Source organism: Triticum dicoccoides, chromosome 1B (assembly GCF_002162155.2).
Source record: "Triticum dicoccoides isolate Atlit2015 ecotype Zavitan chromosome 1B, WEW_v2.0, whole genome shotgun sequence".
Classification (NCBI taxonomy): Eukaryota; Viridiplantae; Streptophyta; class Magnoliopsida; order Poales; family Poaceae; genus Triticum; species Triticum dicoccoides.
In genome coordinates this window covers 694,963,280-694,980,461 of record NC_041381.1, presented here as the reverse complement: position 1 = coordinate 694,980,461, position 17,182 = coordinate 694,963,280, and the positions used below count along the sequence as shown (strand labels likewise).

At 43.3% G+C, this 17,182-nt stretch overlaps 1 pseudogene; it reads left to right on the top strand.

The window, feature by feature from the left end:
• Nucleotides 1-1,099: 1,099 nt before the first annotated feature.
• LOC119350984 overlaps nucleotides 1,100-17,182 on the top strand; it is a 34,249-nt pseudogene continuing 18,166 nt past the window's right edge.

Here is a 17,182-nt window from a genome sequence, read left to right as displayed (position 1 = left end):
GCTTTACGCTTTTGAAGCCGTGCAGGTAAGGGAGAGAAGGGTCGACCAGCGGCCGGCCTCTCCCGGACAGGTTGACAAAACGGATGCTGCCGCTGCGTGAGAGGCCGAAGAAACCCGAGAGCGTCTGCGGCGACCTTCGACGGACGGTAGGGTCGGAACACAGCGTGAGCCATGACGTGGACACGGACTTGAAGCGGCACAGCGACCGGTACGGCACCCTCAACAGGAACTCCCAGACAAGGTCGTTGGGGAGGCCCTCCACGGCCTGCTCCTCCTCCTCCTCCTCCTCCTTCCTCCTCCTCTTTTCCATCCCGTGCCTCTCGCGGAAGCAAAAGCGACACTCTCGCGAAAGAAAAAAAACAGAAAAAGCGTTTTTTTTCGTTTCCGAGAGGCACGGCCGTGACTCTCGCGAAGCAAACCCGTGTCTCTCGTAAACCAAAACCGTGACTCTCACAAAAGGAAAAAATGCGTTTTTTCATGCAAAAAAATATTTCTTTTCAAAATTTGTTTTCGATCCAAAGGCTAAGAAAGACCGGTGGAAGACCGAAACGCCGAAGAAATCAAAAAATGTTAAAAAAACGAAAACGCGTGCGGAAAAATAAAAAACAAAATCCGAAGGAAGCGCCCAGAGATCGACACGTGGCGAACGGCTGAGAGCGCCACGATATACGTAAGAGTCATGTACGCACCATGTAACTTCTCCTGTATATTTGCCCGGACGAACTATGTCCTCTGGAAAGCTCAAGCACGATCCCAGATAATGAGCGTCGGCTTGTATGGCTACATCGACAACACCATTGAGGAGCCTCCCAAGATCATCACCAGTTCACCACCAAAAAAAAGACGGCAAGGATCAGGTCATCTCCAACCCTGCCTATGCCCCCTGGCTCCTCCAGGATCAACAGATTGTCGCTTACCTCTTGTGCAACCTATCCAAGGAGGTCCTCGTCCAGGTCGCATCCCTTCAAACGTCCCATGCGATCTGGACAGCCTTGGCTTCCATGTTCTCTGCGGTGTCGCTATCCCGCGCCAACAATCTTCGCGCCGCGCTCATGAACGCCCAGAAGGCTCCTTGTCGGCCACAGCGTACTTCGGCCATATGCGCTCCCTCTCCGATGAGCTTGCAGCGGCGGGCAAACCACTCGGGGATGGGGAGCTCATCTCCTTCATTATCGCCGGCCTCGACATGGACTATCAACCCATCATCTCCGTGCTGGACGTCCGCACTGACCCATTAACCGTCGACGGCCTTTTCTCTCTCGTGGCCAACTATGACCAACGGGTTGAGATGTTTCACGGCACCACCGGTTTCAAGTCGGCCGCCAACGTTGCCTTGCGCGGCCGTGGTGGTGGCGGCAAGGGTGGCTACCGCAAGGGCAGGGGTTCTGGTGGCCCTTGCGGCGGCAGAGGCTATGGCCCAGGCAGCGGTGGTGACTATGGCACAAGCAGCGGCGGCGGCTACAGCGCTGGTGGTGGCAGCGGCCACGGCGCTGGCGGCGGCTATGGCATCGGAGGTGGTGGTGGCTACCAAAACCCTAACCCTAGTTCTAGCGGGGGTTATGGCTTCCAACAGAACAATGGTGGGGCCAATCAAGGTGGTGGCGGTGGTGGCCACTACCATCAGAACAACTACGATGGTGGCAACAACAACAATCGGCGCCCCCCCCCCTTCCCTGGCAACAACAATCGAGGGAGCAACTTCCAAGGGTATGAAGGTTACGAAAACAAGTGCCAAATTTGCAAGAAAACAAATCATATTGCAAAATATTGTAATTGGCGCTATGCCGATGACAACAATGCCCAGAAAAAAGAAAATTGCAGCTGCAGCTGACGTGTCATATGGAGAAGATACCAATTGGCATATGGACACAGGCGCCACAAATCACATCACTGGAGAACTGGAGAAGTTGACAATGCATGAAAATACCATGGCCATGATCAAGTCTACACTGCAGCAAATGATGCAGGTATGGAGATAAGTCATGCTGGTCAATCTTTTATCAAAACCCCACACAAAAATCTTGAACTCAATGATATCTTGTATGTTCCTAAAGCTTCCAAAACTTTGCTATCTGTCCACCGTATTGCTCTTGACAATAATGTGTTTCTAGAATTTCACCCATTCTTCTTTTTGATCAAGGATCAGGTCACAAAGGAAATTCTCCATAGGGGTGTTTGTGTCGAAGGTCTCTATGCTCTGCTTCCCAAGTATTGCCAGTACAATAAACAAGTGTATGATGCCATCAAGCTTTCTGCTGAAAGGTGGCACAATCGCTTAGGTCACCCATCCTTTTCAACTGTTCATCATATTCTTAGTAGAAATAACCTCCCAGTTGTTGGTGAGAGAAATTTAGAAACCGTTTGTGATTCATGTCAAAGAGCAAAAAGTCATCAATTACCCTATTCTGTGTCTACTAGTATGTCTACTAAGCCATTGCAACTTATTTTTTCTGATGTCTGGGGTCTGATACGTGGCGCGGAGTGTTGGCCGACTAAAAGGCGACATGTTCAACAGTTAGGTGTGGCGGAGATGCGTATGTTGAGATGGATGTGTGGCCACACGAGGAAGGATCGAGTCCGGAATGATGATATACGAGATAGAGTTGGGGTAGCACCAATTGAGGAGAAGCTTGTCCAACATCATTTGAGATGGTTTGGGCATATTCAGCGCAGGCCTCCAGAAGCTCCAGTGCACAGCGGACGGCTAACGCGTGCGGAGAATGTCAAGAGAGGGCGGGGTCGACCGATTTTGACATGGGAGGAGTCCGTTAAGAGAGACCTGAAGGATTGGAGTATCGACAAAGAGCTAGCTATGGACAGGGGTGCGTGGAAGCTTGCTATCCATGTGCCAGAGCCATGAGTTGGTTGCGAGATCTTATGGGTTTCACCTCTAGCCTACCCCAACTTGTTTGGGACTAAAGGCTTTGTTGTTGTTGTTGTTGTCTGGGGTCTGATACGTCCATTTTGCACCATGCTTTTATATCACTATTTATTGCATTATGGGCTGTTATTACACATTATATCTCAATACTTATGGCTATTCTCTCTTATTTTATAAGGTTTACCATGAAGAGGGCGAATGCCGGCAGCTGGAATTCTGGCTGGAAAAGGAGCAAACATTGGAAACCTATTCTGCACAGCTCCAAAACTCCTGAAACCCCACGAAACAACTTTTTGGATTTAATAAGAATTTTTGAGCGAAAGAAATAGGCCAGGGGGCCCACACCATGTCCAGGAGACAGGAGGGTGCCCCCTCCCCCCCCCCCTATAGGGCGCGCCCCTATCTCCTGGGGCCCCTGGTGGGCCTCCGGCGTCCATCTTCTGCTATATCATCAATTTTACCCTCGAAAAAAATCGTGGGCAAGCTTACGGGACGAAACTCCGCCGCCACGGGGCGGAACCTTGGCGGAATCAATCTAGGGCTCTGGCGGAGCTATTCTGCCGGGGACACTTCCCTCCGGGAGGGGGAAATCATCACCAACGTCATCACCAACGATCCTCTCATTGGGAGGGGGTCAATCTCCATCAACATCTTCACCAGCACCATCTCCTCTCAAAACCCTGGTTCATCTCTTGTATCCAATCTTGTATCAAAACCACAAACTAGTACCTGTGGGTTGCTAGTAGTGTTGATTACTCCTTGTAGTTGATGCTAATTGGTTTACTTGGTGAAGATCATATGTTCAGATCCTTTATGCATATTATTACTCCTCTGATTATGAACATGAATATGCTTTGTGAGTAGTTACGTTTGTTCCTGAGGACATGGGTGAAGTCTTGCTATTAGTAGTCATGTGAATTTGGTATTCGTTTGATATTTTGATCAGATGTATGTTGTCTTTTCCTCTAGTGGTGTTATGTGAACGTCGACTACATGACACTTCACCATTATTTGGGCCTAGAGGAAGGCATGGGGAAGTAATAAGTAGATGATGGGTTGCTAGAGTGACAGAAGCTTAAACCCTAGTTTATGTGTTGCTTCGTTAGGGGCTGATATGGATCCATATGTTTAATGTTGTGGTTAGGTTTACCTTAATACTTCTTTTGTAGTTGCGGATGCTTGCAATAGGGGTTAATCATAAGTGGGATGATTGTCCAAGTTAGGGCAGTACCCAAGTATCGGTCCACCCACATATCAAATTATCAAAGTACCGAACGCGAATCGTATGAACGTGATGAAAACTAGCTTGACGATAATTCCCAATGTGTCCTCAGGAGCTCCTTTATCATTATTAGAAATTATCCAGGCTTATCCTTTGATACATAAAGGATTGGGCCACCTTGCTGCTCTTTATTTACTTTATCTACTTGTTACTCGTTACTATTTATCTTATCACAAAACTATCTATCACCTGCAATTTCAGTGCTTATAGAGAAAACCTTACTGAAAACCGCTTATCATTTCCTTCTGCTCCTCGTTGGGTTCGACACTCTTACTTATCGAAAGGACTAAGATAGATCCCCTACACTTGTGGGTCATCAAGACTCTTTTCTGGCGCCGTTGCCGGGGAGTGTAGCGCTTTTAGTGAGTGGAACTTGGTAAGGAAACATTTATATAGTGTGCTAAAATTTTCTGTTACTTGTCACTATGGAAACTAATCCTTTGAGGGGCTTGTTTGGGTATCTTCACCCCAACCAGAAGAGCAAAGAGTTGCTCCTCAACCTACTGAACTTTATGAAAATATTTACTTTGAGATTCCTTCGGGTATGATAGAAAAACTGCTAGCTAATCCATTTGCAGGAGATGGAACATTGCATCCCGATTTACACCTTATCTTTGTGGATGAAGTTTGTGGATTATTTAAGCTTGCAGGTATTCTCGATGATGTTGTCAAAAGGAAGGTCTTCCCTTTATCTTTGAAGGGAGATGCATTGACATGGTATAGGCTATGTGATGATACGAGATCTTGGAATTATAAGCGATTGAAGTTGGAATTTCACCAGAAGTTCTATCCTATGCATCTTGTTCATCGTGATCGTAATTACATATATAATTTCTGGCCTCGCGAAGGAGAAAGCATCGCTCAAGCTTGGGGGAGGCTTAAGTCAATGTTATATTCATGCCCCAATCATGAGCTCTCTCGGGAAATGATTATTCAGAATTTTTATGCTCGGCTTTCTCTTGATAATCGCAACCTGCTCCATACTTCCTGTGCTGGTTCTTATATGCTGAAGACTATTGATTTCAAATGGGACTTATTGGAAAGAATTAAACGCAACTCTGAAGATTGGGGTTCCGCCGATGGTAAGGAGTCATGTATGACACCTAAGTTCGATTGTGTTAAGTCTTTTATGGATATCGATGCTTTCCGTGGATTTAGCTCTAAGTATGGACTTGACTCTGAGATAGTAGCTACTTTCTGTGAATCTTTTGCTACTCACGTTGATCTCCCTAAAGAGAAGTGGTTTAAATATAATCCTCCTTTGAAGTGAAAGTAGTTGCACCTATTACAGTCGAAGAAAAGACTATTACCTATAGTGATCCTATTGTTCCTACTGCTTATGTTGAAAAACCTCCTTTTCCTGTTAGGATAAAGGATCATGCTAAAGCTTCGAATGTTCTTCGTAAGAGTAATACTAGGACTTATACACCTCCTGAGCAAATTAATGTTGAACCTAGTATTGCTATGGTTAAAGATCTCTTGGATGAGGATTTAGATGGGCATGTTATTTCTTTCTTGGGTGAGACTGCTAATATTGCTAGACCTGATACTAAGACACGTAGACATGTCGTAGGTATGCCTGTTATTTCTGTTAAAATAGGAGATCATTGTTATCATGGCTTATGTGATATGGGTGCTAGTGCTAGTGCGATACCTTATGATCTTTATAAAGAAATTATGCACGACATTGCACCTGTTGAATTAGAAGACATTGATGTTACTATTAAGCTTGCTAATAGGGATATCATTAAACCTATTGGGATTGTTAGAGATGTTGAAGTTTTGTGTGGGAAGGTTAAATACCCTGCTGATTTTCTTGTTCCTGGTTCCCCACAAGATGATTTTTGTCCCATTATTTTTGGTAGACCCTTCTTGAATACTGCTAGTGCTAAGATTAATTGTGAAAAGAATATTGTCACTGTTGGCATAGATGGTATGTCTCATGAGTTTAATTTCGCTAAGTTTAGTAGACAACCTCGTGAAAGGGAACCACCTAGTAAGGATGAAATTATTGGTCTTGCTTCCATTGCTATTCCTCCAACTGATCCGTTAGAACAATATTTGCTAGACCATGAAAACGATATGTTTATGAAGGAAAGGGAGGAAATAGATGAAGTGTTCCTTAAACAGGAACCTATGCTGAAACATAACCTTCCCGTAGAAATTCTTGGGGATCCCCCTCCACCCAAGGGTGATCCTGTGTTTGAACTTAAACCCTTACCTGATAATCTTAAGTATGTTTACCTTGATGAAAAAGAAATATATCCTGTTATTATTAGTGCTAACCTTTCATAGAAAGAAGAAGAAAGATTATTGAAAACTCTGAAGAAGCACCGAGCAGCTATTGGATATACTCTGGATGATCTTAAGGGCGTTAGTCCCACGTTATGTCAACACAGGATTACATTGGAGGATGATGCCAAACCAGTTAGAGATCCTCAAAGACGATTAAATCCCAAGATGAAGGAAGTGGTAAGAAAGGAGATACTAAAGCTCCTTGAGGCAGGTATTATTTATCCCGTTGCTGATAGTGAATGGTAAGCCCTGTCCATTCTGTCCCTAAAAAGGGAGGTATTACCGTTGTTCCTAATGATAAAGATGAATTGATCCCGCAAAGAATTATTACAGGTTATAGGATGGTAATTGATTTCCTAAGTTAAATAAAGCTACTAAGAAAGATCATTACCCTTTACCTTTTATGATCAAATGCTAGAAAGGCTATCCAAACACACAATTTTTTGCTTTCTAGATGGTTATTCTGGTTTCTCTCAGATACCTGTGTCAGCGAAGGATCAATCTAAAACTACTTTTACTTGCCCTTTTGGTACTTTTGCTTATAGACGTATGCCTTTTGGTTTATATAATGCACTTGCTACCTTTTAAAGATGCATGATGGCTATATTCTCTGATTTTTGTGAAAAGATTTGTGAGGTATTCATGGATGACTTCTCAGTCTATGGATCCTCTTTTGATGATTGTTGGAGCAACCTTCATCGAGTTTTGCAGAGATGCGAAGACACTAGTCTCGTCCTGAATTGGGAAAAGTGTCACTTTATGGCTAATGAAGGCATTATCTTGGGGCACAAGATCTCCGAGAGAGGTATTGAAGTTGATAAAGCCAAGGTTGATGCTATTGAAAAGATGCCATGTCCCAAGGACACAAAAGGTATAAGAAGTTTTCTTGGTCATGCCGATTTTTATAGGAGGTTCATTAAGGACTTATCTAAAATCCCAGGCCTCTGACTAATTTATTGCAAAAAGATATTCCTTTTGTCTTTGATGATGATTGTGTAGAAGCATTTGAAGTACTTAAGAAAGCTTTGATCACTGCACCTATTGTTCAGCCGCCTGATTGGAATTTACCTTTTGAAATTGTGTGCGATGCTAGTGATTATGTTGTAGGTGCTGTTTTAGGGCAAAGAGTTGATAAGAAATTGAATGTTATCCAGTATGCTAGTAAGACTCTTGATACTGCCCAGAGAAATTATGCTACTACTGAAAAGAGTTCTTAGCAGTTGTGTTTGCATGTGATAAGTTTAGACCTTATATTGTTGATTCCAAAGTTACTATTCACACTGATCATGCTGCTATTAAATACCTTATGGAAAATAAAGATGCTAAGCCTAGACTCATTAGATGGGTTCTCTTGCTCCAAGAATTTGACTTGCATATTATTAATAGAAAGGGAGCTGAGAACCCCGACAACTTGTCTAGGTTAGAAAATGTTCTTGATGACCCACTGCCTATTAATGATAGCTTTCCTGATGAACAATTAGCGGTCGTCAATGCTTCTCGTACTGCTCCTTGGTATGTTTATTATGCTAATTACATTGTTGCTAGATATATACCGCCTAGTTTCACATACCAGCAAAAGAAAAAGTTCTTTTATGATTTAAGACATTACTTCTGGGATGATCCACACCTTTATAAAGAAGGAGTAGATGGTGTTATTAGATGTTGTGTGCCTGAGCATGAACAGGAACAGATTCTATGCAAGTGTCACTCTGAATCTTATGGGGGACACCACGCTGGAGATAGAACTGCACATAAGGTACTACAATCTGGTTTTTATTGGCCTACTCTCTTTAAAGATGCTCGTAAGTTTGTCTTATCTTGTGATGAATGTCAAAGAATAGGTAACATTAGTAGACGTCAAGAAATGCCTATGAATTATTCTCTTGTTATTGAACCGTTTGATGTCTGGGGCTTTGATTATATGGGACCTTTTGCTGCCTCTAATGGTTATACACATATTTTAGTTGTTGTTGATTACGTTACTAAGTCGGTAGAAGCTATTCCAACTAGTAGTGCTGATCATAACACTTCTATTAAAATGCTTAAAGAAGTTATTTTTCCGAGGTTTGGGGTCCCTAGATATCTTATGACTGATGGTGGTTCACATTTTATTCATGGTGCTTTCCGTAAGATGCTTGCTAAGTATGATGTCAATCATAGAATAGAATCTCCTTATCATCCGCAGTCTAGTGGTCAAGTAGAGTTGAGCAATAGAGAGCTCAAATTAATTTTGCAAAAGACTGTGAATAGATCTAGAAAGAATTGGTCCAAAAAACTTGATGATGCATTATGGGCCTATAGAACTGCATACAAAAATCCTATGGGTATGTCTCCATATAAGATGGTTTATGGAGAAGCGTGTCATTTACCTCTTGAACTTGAACATAAGGCATATTGGGCTATTAAAGAGCTCAATTACGACTTCAAACTTGCCGGTGAGAAGAGGTTGTTTGATATTAGCTCACTTGATGAATGGAGAACCCAAGCCTATGAGAATGCTAAGCTATTCAAAGAAAAAGTCAAACGCTGGCATGATAAAAGGATACAAAAGCGTGAGTTTAACGTAGGAGATTATGTGTTATTATTCAACTCTCATTTAAGATTTTTTGCAGGAAAACTTCTCTCAAAATGGGAAGGTCCCTACGTTATCGAGGAGGTCTATCGTTCTGGTGCTATAAAAATCAACAACTTCGAAGGCACAAATCCGAGGGTGGTAAACGGTCAAAGAATTAAACATTATATTTCAGGTAATCCTATCAATGTTGAAACTAATATTATTGAAACCGTAACCCCTAAGGAATACATAAGGGACACTTTCCAGAACGTTCCAGACTCCGAAAAGGTATAGGTATGTGGTACGGTAAGTAAACCGACTCCAAAACAACTCCAATGGCAATTTTTATCAGTTTTGGAATATTTAAGAATTTTAGGAAGAAAGAAGTAGTCCGAAAGGGACACAAGGCTCCCATGAGAGTGGAGGGCGCCCCCCCCTGTAGGGCGTGCCCCCCTGTCTCGTGGGCACCTCGTGTGCCTCTCGGACTCCGTTTTCTTGCATGTTACGTTTACGTATTTTGGTCGGTAAAAATTCATTATATATACTCCCGAAGGTTTTGACCACTGTATCACGCAAATATCCTCTGTTTTCGTTTCGAGTTGTTTCCGCTGCAGATTTAGAGCACCATGACTTCACCCTCCTCCAACAACGAAGACAAGGATGCTTGGCTATTGAAGATAGAGCGGAAAAGAGAAGAACTAGAAGAGATCAACGAGGACGAAGGGATCAAGAAGGCCATGGAGGTTCAAGCTCCGGTGGTGAAAGAAGAAGACATCCCACAACCTTCACCTAACCTCTTTACTCCAACAGAGATTGAAGCTTTCAAGATGATTGAGTTAGCTCGCATACAGAACAAGTATCTCGCACAGGAGAATATTCTGTTGAAGGATCATATTGCTGGGCTTAAGGGCATTATCCGCAAGTTGGAGGAGCTTTTACGCTCAATGTGCGATTATCCACCGTCATCATCACCACCTCCATCACTTCCGAGGAAACAATCACATGGGTATGGGCACTCCCCTTGGCAACTGCCAAGCTTGGGGGAGGTGCCCCGGTGTCGTATCACCATCACACCCCTATCTTTACCGCTTTATTTAGTTCAATCCTTTTAGTAGTATCTTGATCTAGTAGTTTGAAGTTTTGATATCAAGTAGTTTTGAGTTTTGCATTGTGATCTCTTTTTGTAATCGAGTCCGTGAGTTATCTTTAATAAAGATTAGTGTTCAGTCAAGGGCTTTGCTATGTTGCTATGATCTTGAGAAAGTAGAAAGAATAATGGAGTTCATATTGATCTTATGGATAGTGATAACTTCACACATAGAAAGCCTTGGTCTGTTGAAAATATGCCCTAGAGGCAATAATAAAATGGTTATTATTATATTTCCTTGTTCATGATAATTGTCTATTGTTCATGCTAAAATTGTATTAACTCGAAACCGTAATACATGTGTGAATACATAGACCACAACATGTCCCTAGTGAGCCTCTAGTTGACTAGCTCGTTGATCAATAGATGGTTATGATTTCTGACCATGGACATTGGATGTCATTGATAATGGGATCACATCATTAGGAGAATGATGTGATGGACAAGACCCAATCCTAAGCATAGCACAAGATCGTGTAGTTCGATTGCTAAAAGCTTTTCTAATGTCAAGTATCATTTCCTTAGACCATGAGATTGTGCAACTCCCGGATACTGTAGGAATGCTTTGGGTGTGCCAAACGTCACAACGTAACTGGGTGGCTATAAAGGTGCACTACGGGTATCTCCGAAAATGTCTGTTGGGTTGGCATGAATCGAGACTGGGATTTGTCACTCCGTGTGACGGAGAGGTATCTCTGGGCCCACTCGGTAATGCATCATCATAATGAGCTCAATGTGACTAAGTAGTTAGTCACAGGATCATGCATTACGGAACGAGTAAAGTGACTTGCCGGTAACGAGATTGAACGAGGTATTGGGATACCGACGATCGAAACTCGGGCAAGTAACGTACCGATTGACAAAGGGAATTGTATACGGGATTGCTTGAATCCTCGACATCGTGGTTCATCCGATGAGATCATCGTGGAACATGTGGGAGCCAACATGGGTATCCAGATCCCGCTGTTGGTTATTGGCTGGAGAATGTCTCGGTCATGTTTGCATGGTTCCCGAACCCGTAGGGTCTACACACTTAAGGTTCGGTGACGCTAGAGTTGTTATGGGAAATAATATGTGGTTACTAAAGGTAGTTCAGAGTCCCGGATGTGATCCGGACGTCACGAGGAGTTCCGGAATGGTCCGGCAATGAAGATCGATATATTGGACGAAGTGTATTGGAGTCCGGAAGTGTTCTGGGGGTACCAGGCTATGGCCAGCATGACCGAAAGGTGTTTCGGGAGCCCCTGCAAGTGTTGGAGGGCCTCATGGGCCAAAGGGGAAGGGGCAAACCAGCCCACCAAGGGGTGGTGCCCCCCCACACCCTTTCCCACGTTATTTGGGGAGGTGGGGCGCCTCCACCTGGCTTGGGAGGCAATCCTCCACCTGCTTGGCTTGGGGGGCAAGTCTTCCTAGGATTTTCCCTAGGGAGATCCAATCTGCTTGGCCGCCGCCCCCTAGGGGAAACTCTAGGGCGCCTCCCCCTTTCCCCTTTCCCCCATATATAGTGGAGGGGTGGGAGGGCAGCTGCACCTCTTCCCTGGCGCAGCCCCCTCCCTCCCCCAACACCTCCTCCTCCTCCGTAGTGCTTGGCGAAGCCCTGCCGGAGAACCACGAGCTCCATCGCCACCATGACGTCGTGCTGCTGGAGTTTTCCCTCAACTTCTCCTCTCCCCTTGCTGGATCAAGAAGGAGGAGACGTCCCCGGGCTGTACGTGTGTTGAACGCGGAGGCGCCGTCCATTCGGCGCTTAGATCAGAATCGACCGCGATCTGAATCGCTGCGTGTACGACTCTACCAACCGCGTTCCTGTAACGCTTCCGCATCGCGATCTTCAAGGGATGAAGATCAACTCATCCTATCCCTCTCTTGTTGCTAGAATCTCCATAGATTGATCTTGGTGATGCGTAGAAAATTTTGAATTATTGCTACGTTCCCCAGCAGTGGTATCATGAGCTAGGTCTATTGCGTAGATTCTATGCACGAATAGAACACAAGTAGTTGTGGGCGTTGGTTTGTTCAATTTGCTTACCGTTACTAGTCCTATCTTGTTTCGGCGGTATTGTGGGATGAAGTGGCCCAGACCGACCTTACACGTACGCTTACGTGAGACAGGTTCCACCGACTGACATGCACTTGTTGCATAAAGGTGGCTAGCGGGTGCCAGTCTCTCCCACTTTAGTCGGATCGGATTCGATGAAAAGGGTCCTTATGAAGGGTAAATAGCAATTGGCATATCACCGTTGTGGCTTTTGCGTTGGTAAGAAACGTTCTTTCTAGAAACCCATAGCAGCCACGTAAAACATGCAACAACAATTAGAGGACGTCTAACTTGTTTTTGCAGGGTATGCTATGTGATGTGATATGGCCAAAAGAATGTGATGAATGATATGTGATGTATGAGATTGATCATGTTCTTGTAATAGGAATCACGACTTGCATGTCGATGAGTATGACAACCGGCAGGAGCCATAGGAGTTGTCTTAATTTATTGTATGACCTGCGTGTCATTGAAAAACGCCATGTAATTACTTTACTTTATTGCTAACCGTTAGCCATAGTAGTAGAAGTAATAGTTGGCGACACAACTTCATGCATGAAGACACGATGATGGAGATCATGATGATGGAGATCATGGTGTCATGCCGGTGACGAAGGTGATCATGCCGCGCCTCAAAGATGGAGATCAAAGGCGCAAGATGATATTGGCCATATCATCTCACTTTATGATTTGCATGTGATGTTTATCATGTTTACATCTTATTTGCTTAGAACGACGGTAGCATAAATAAGATGATCCCTCACTAAAATTTCAAGAAAGTGTTCCCCCTAACTGTGCACCGTTGCGAAAGTTTGTTGTCTCGAAGCACCACGTGATGATCGGGTGTGATAGATTCTAACATTCACATACAATGGGTGTAAGCCAGATTTACACACGCAAAACACTTAGGTTGACTTAACGAGCCTAGCATGTACAGACATGGCCTCGAAACACAAGAGACCGAAAGGTCAAACATGAGTCGTATAGTAGATACGATCAACATGAAGATGTTCACCGATGATGACTAGTCCGTCTCACGTGATGATCGGACACGGCCTAGTTGACCCGGATCATGTATCACTTAGATGACTAGAGGGATGTCTATCTAAGTGGGAGTAACTTAATTATCATGAACATAGTCAAAAGGTCTTTGCAAATGATGTCGTAGTTTACGCTTTAGTTCTACTGTTTTAGATACGTTCCTAGAGAAAATTTAGTTGAAAGTTGATAGTAGCAATTATGCGGACTAGGTCCGTAAACTGAGGATTGTCCTCGCTGCTGCGCAGAAGGCTTATGTCCTCAATGCACCGGTCGGTGTGCTGAACCTCGAACATCGTCTGTGGATGTTGCGAACACCTGACATACACGTTTTGATGACTACGTGATAGTTCAGTAATGTTAAACGGTTTAGAATTGAGGCGCCGAAGACGTTTTGAAACTTCGCGGAACATATGAGATGTTCAAAGGGCTGAAATTGGATTTCAGGCTCGTGCCCACGTCAAGAGGTATGAGACCTCTGACGAGTTTCTTAAGCCTGCAAACTAAGGGAGGAAATATCAATCGTTGAGCATGTGCTCAGATTGTCTGAGTACTACAATCACTTGAATCGAGTGGGAGTTAATCTTCCAGATGAGATAGTGATGGTTCTCCATAGTCACTGCCACCAAGCTATTAGAGCTTCGTGATTAACTATAACATATCAGGGATAGACATGATGATCCTTGATCAATTCGCGACGTTTGACACCGCAAAAGTAGAAATCGAGTAGGAGCATCAATTGTTGATGGTTAGTAAAACCACTAGTTTCAAGAAGGGCAAGAAGGGATATTTCATGAAACGGCAAATCAGTTGCTGCTCTAGTGAAGAAACCCAAGGTTGAACCCAAAAACCGAGACTTAGTGCTTCTGTAATGAGGGGAACGGGCACTGAAGCAGAACCACCCTAGATACTTGGTAGATGAGAAGGCTGGCAAGGTGGACAGAAGTATTTTGGATATACGTTATATTAAGGTGTACTTTACTAGTACTCCTAGTAGCACCAGGGTAATAAATACCGGTTCGGTTGCTAAGTGTTAGTAACTCGAAATAAAAGGCTACGGAGACTAGCTAAAGGTGAGATGACGATATGTGTTGGAAGTGTTTCCAAGGTTGATGTGATCAAACATCGCACGCTCCCTCTACCATCGGGACTGGTGTTAAACCTAAATAATTGTTATTTGGGTTTGTGTTGAGCATAAACATGATTGGATTATGTTTATCGCAATACGGTTATTCATTTAAGGAGAATAATGGTTCCTCTGTTTATTTGAATAATACCTTCAATGGTCTTGCATCTAAAATGAATGGTCTATTGAATCTCGATCGTAGTAATACACATGTTCATGCCAAAAGATATAAGATAGTAATGATAGTACCACATACTTATCGCACTGCCATTTGAGTCATATTGGTATAAAATGCATGAAGAAGCTCCATGTTGATGAATCTTTGGACTCACTCGTTTTTTGAAAAGATTGAGACATGCGAACCATGTCTATTGGTGTATATGCATGAAGAAACTCCATACAGATGGATCGTTTCGACTCACTTTATTTTGAATCACTTGAGACATGCAAATCATACCACATGGGTAAGATGACTGAAAGGCCTCGTTTTCAGTGAGATGGAACAAGAAAGCAACTTGTTGGAAGTAATACATTTTGATGTGTACAGTCCAATGAGTGCTGAGGCACGCAGTGGATATCGTTATGTTCTTACTTAACAGATGATTTGAGTAGATGCTAAGTATATTTACTTGATGAAACACAAGTCCAAATTATTGAAAGGTTCAAGTAATTTCAGAGTGAAGTTGAAGATCGTCGTGACAAGAGGATAAAATGTCTATGATATGATCATAGAGATGAATATCTGAGTTACGTGTTTGGTACACAATTAAGACATTGTGGAAATTGTTTCACAACTAATACCGCCTGGAACACCATAGTGTGATGGTGTGTCCGGACATCATAGCTGCACCCTATTGGATGTGGTGCATACCATGATGTCTCTTATCGAATTACCACTATCGTTTATGGGTTAGGCATTAGAGACAACCGCATTCACTTTAAATAGGGCACCACGTAATTCCGTTGAGATGACACCGTATGAACTATGGTTTAGAGAAACCTAAGCTGTCGTTTCTTAAAAGTTTGGGGCTGCGACGCTTATGTGGAAAAGTTTTAGCCTGATAAGCTCGAACCCAAAGCGGATAAATGCATCTTCATAGGACACCCAAAAGAGTTGGGTATACCTCCTAATTCAGATCCGGAAGCAAAAGTGATTGTTTCTGGAAACGGGTCCTTTCTCGAGGAAATGTTTCTCTCAAAAGAATTGAGTGGGAGGATGGTGGAGACTTGCTGAGGTTGTTGAACCGTCACTTCAACTAGTATGTAGCAGGGCACAGGAAGTTGTTCCTATGGCGCCTACACCAATTGAAGTGGAAGCTGATGATAGTGATCACAAAACTTCGGATCAAGTCACTACCAAACCTCGTAGGTCGACAAGGATGCGTACTACTTCAGAGTGGTACGTAATCCTGTCTTGGAGGTCATGTTGCTAGACAACAATGAACCTACGAGCTATGGAGAAGCGATGGTGGGCCCGGATTCCGACGAATGGCTCGAGGCCATAAAATCCGAGAGAGGATCCATGTATGAAAACAAAGTGTAGACTTTGGAAGAACTACTTGATGGTCGTAAGGCTGTTGGGTACAGATGGATTCTAAAAGGGAAGACAGACAATGATGGTATGTGTCGCCATTAAGAAAGCTCGACTTGTCGCTAAGATGTTTCCGACAAGTTCAAGGAGTTGACTACGATGAGACTTTCTCACTCGTAGCGATGCTAAGAGTCTGTTGGAATTATATTAGCAGTTACTGCATTATTTATGAAATCTTGCAGATAGGGTGTCAAATCATTATTTCCTCGACAGTTTTCTTGAGGAAAGGTTGTATGTGATACAACCAGAAGGTTTTGTCAATCCTAAAAGATGCTAACAAGTATGCAAAGCTCCAGCAATCCTTCTAAGGACTGGAGTAAGCATCTCGGAGATGGATTATACGCTTTGATGAGATGATCAAAGATTTTGGGTTTGTACAAAGTTTATGAGAAACTTGTATTTCCAAAGAAGTGAGTGGGAGCACTATAGAATTTCTGATAAGTATATGTTGTTAACATATTGTTGATCAGAAATGTTGTATAATTTCTGGAAAGCATATAGGGTTATTTGAAAGGTGTTTTTCAATGGAAAACCTGGATTAAGCTACTTGAACATTGAGCATCAAGATCTATAAGGATAGATCAAAAACGCTTAATAGTACTTTCAAATGAATACATACCGTGACAAGATTTTTGAAGGAGTTCAAATAGATCAGTAAAGAAGGAGTTCTTGGCTGTGTTATAAGGTGTGAGTATTGAGTAAGACTCAAGACCTGACCACGGCAGAAGAGAGAGAAAGGACGAAGGTCGTCCCCTATGCTTTAGACGTAGGCTCCACAGTATGCTATGCTGTGTACCGCACCTAAAGTGTGCCTTGCCATGAGTCAATCAAGGGGTACAAGTGTGATCCAGGAATGGATCACAGGACAGCAGTCAAGGTTATCCTTAGTAACTAGTGGACTAAGGAATTTTCTCAATTATGGAGGTGGTAAAGGAGTTCGTCATAAAGGGTTACGCCGATGCAAACCTTGACACTAATCCGGATGACTATGAGTAGTAAACCGGATTCGTATAGTACAGCAGTTATTTGGAATAGCTCCAAGTAGCGCCTGGTAGCTGCATCTACAAGATGACATAGATATTTGTAAAGCACACACGGATCTGAAAGGTTCAGACCCATTGACTAATAAACTTCTCTCACAAGCGAGATATGATCAAACCCAGTGGGTGTTGGATTCATTGCAATCACATAGTGATGTGAACTAGATTATTGACTCTAGTGCAAGTGGGA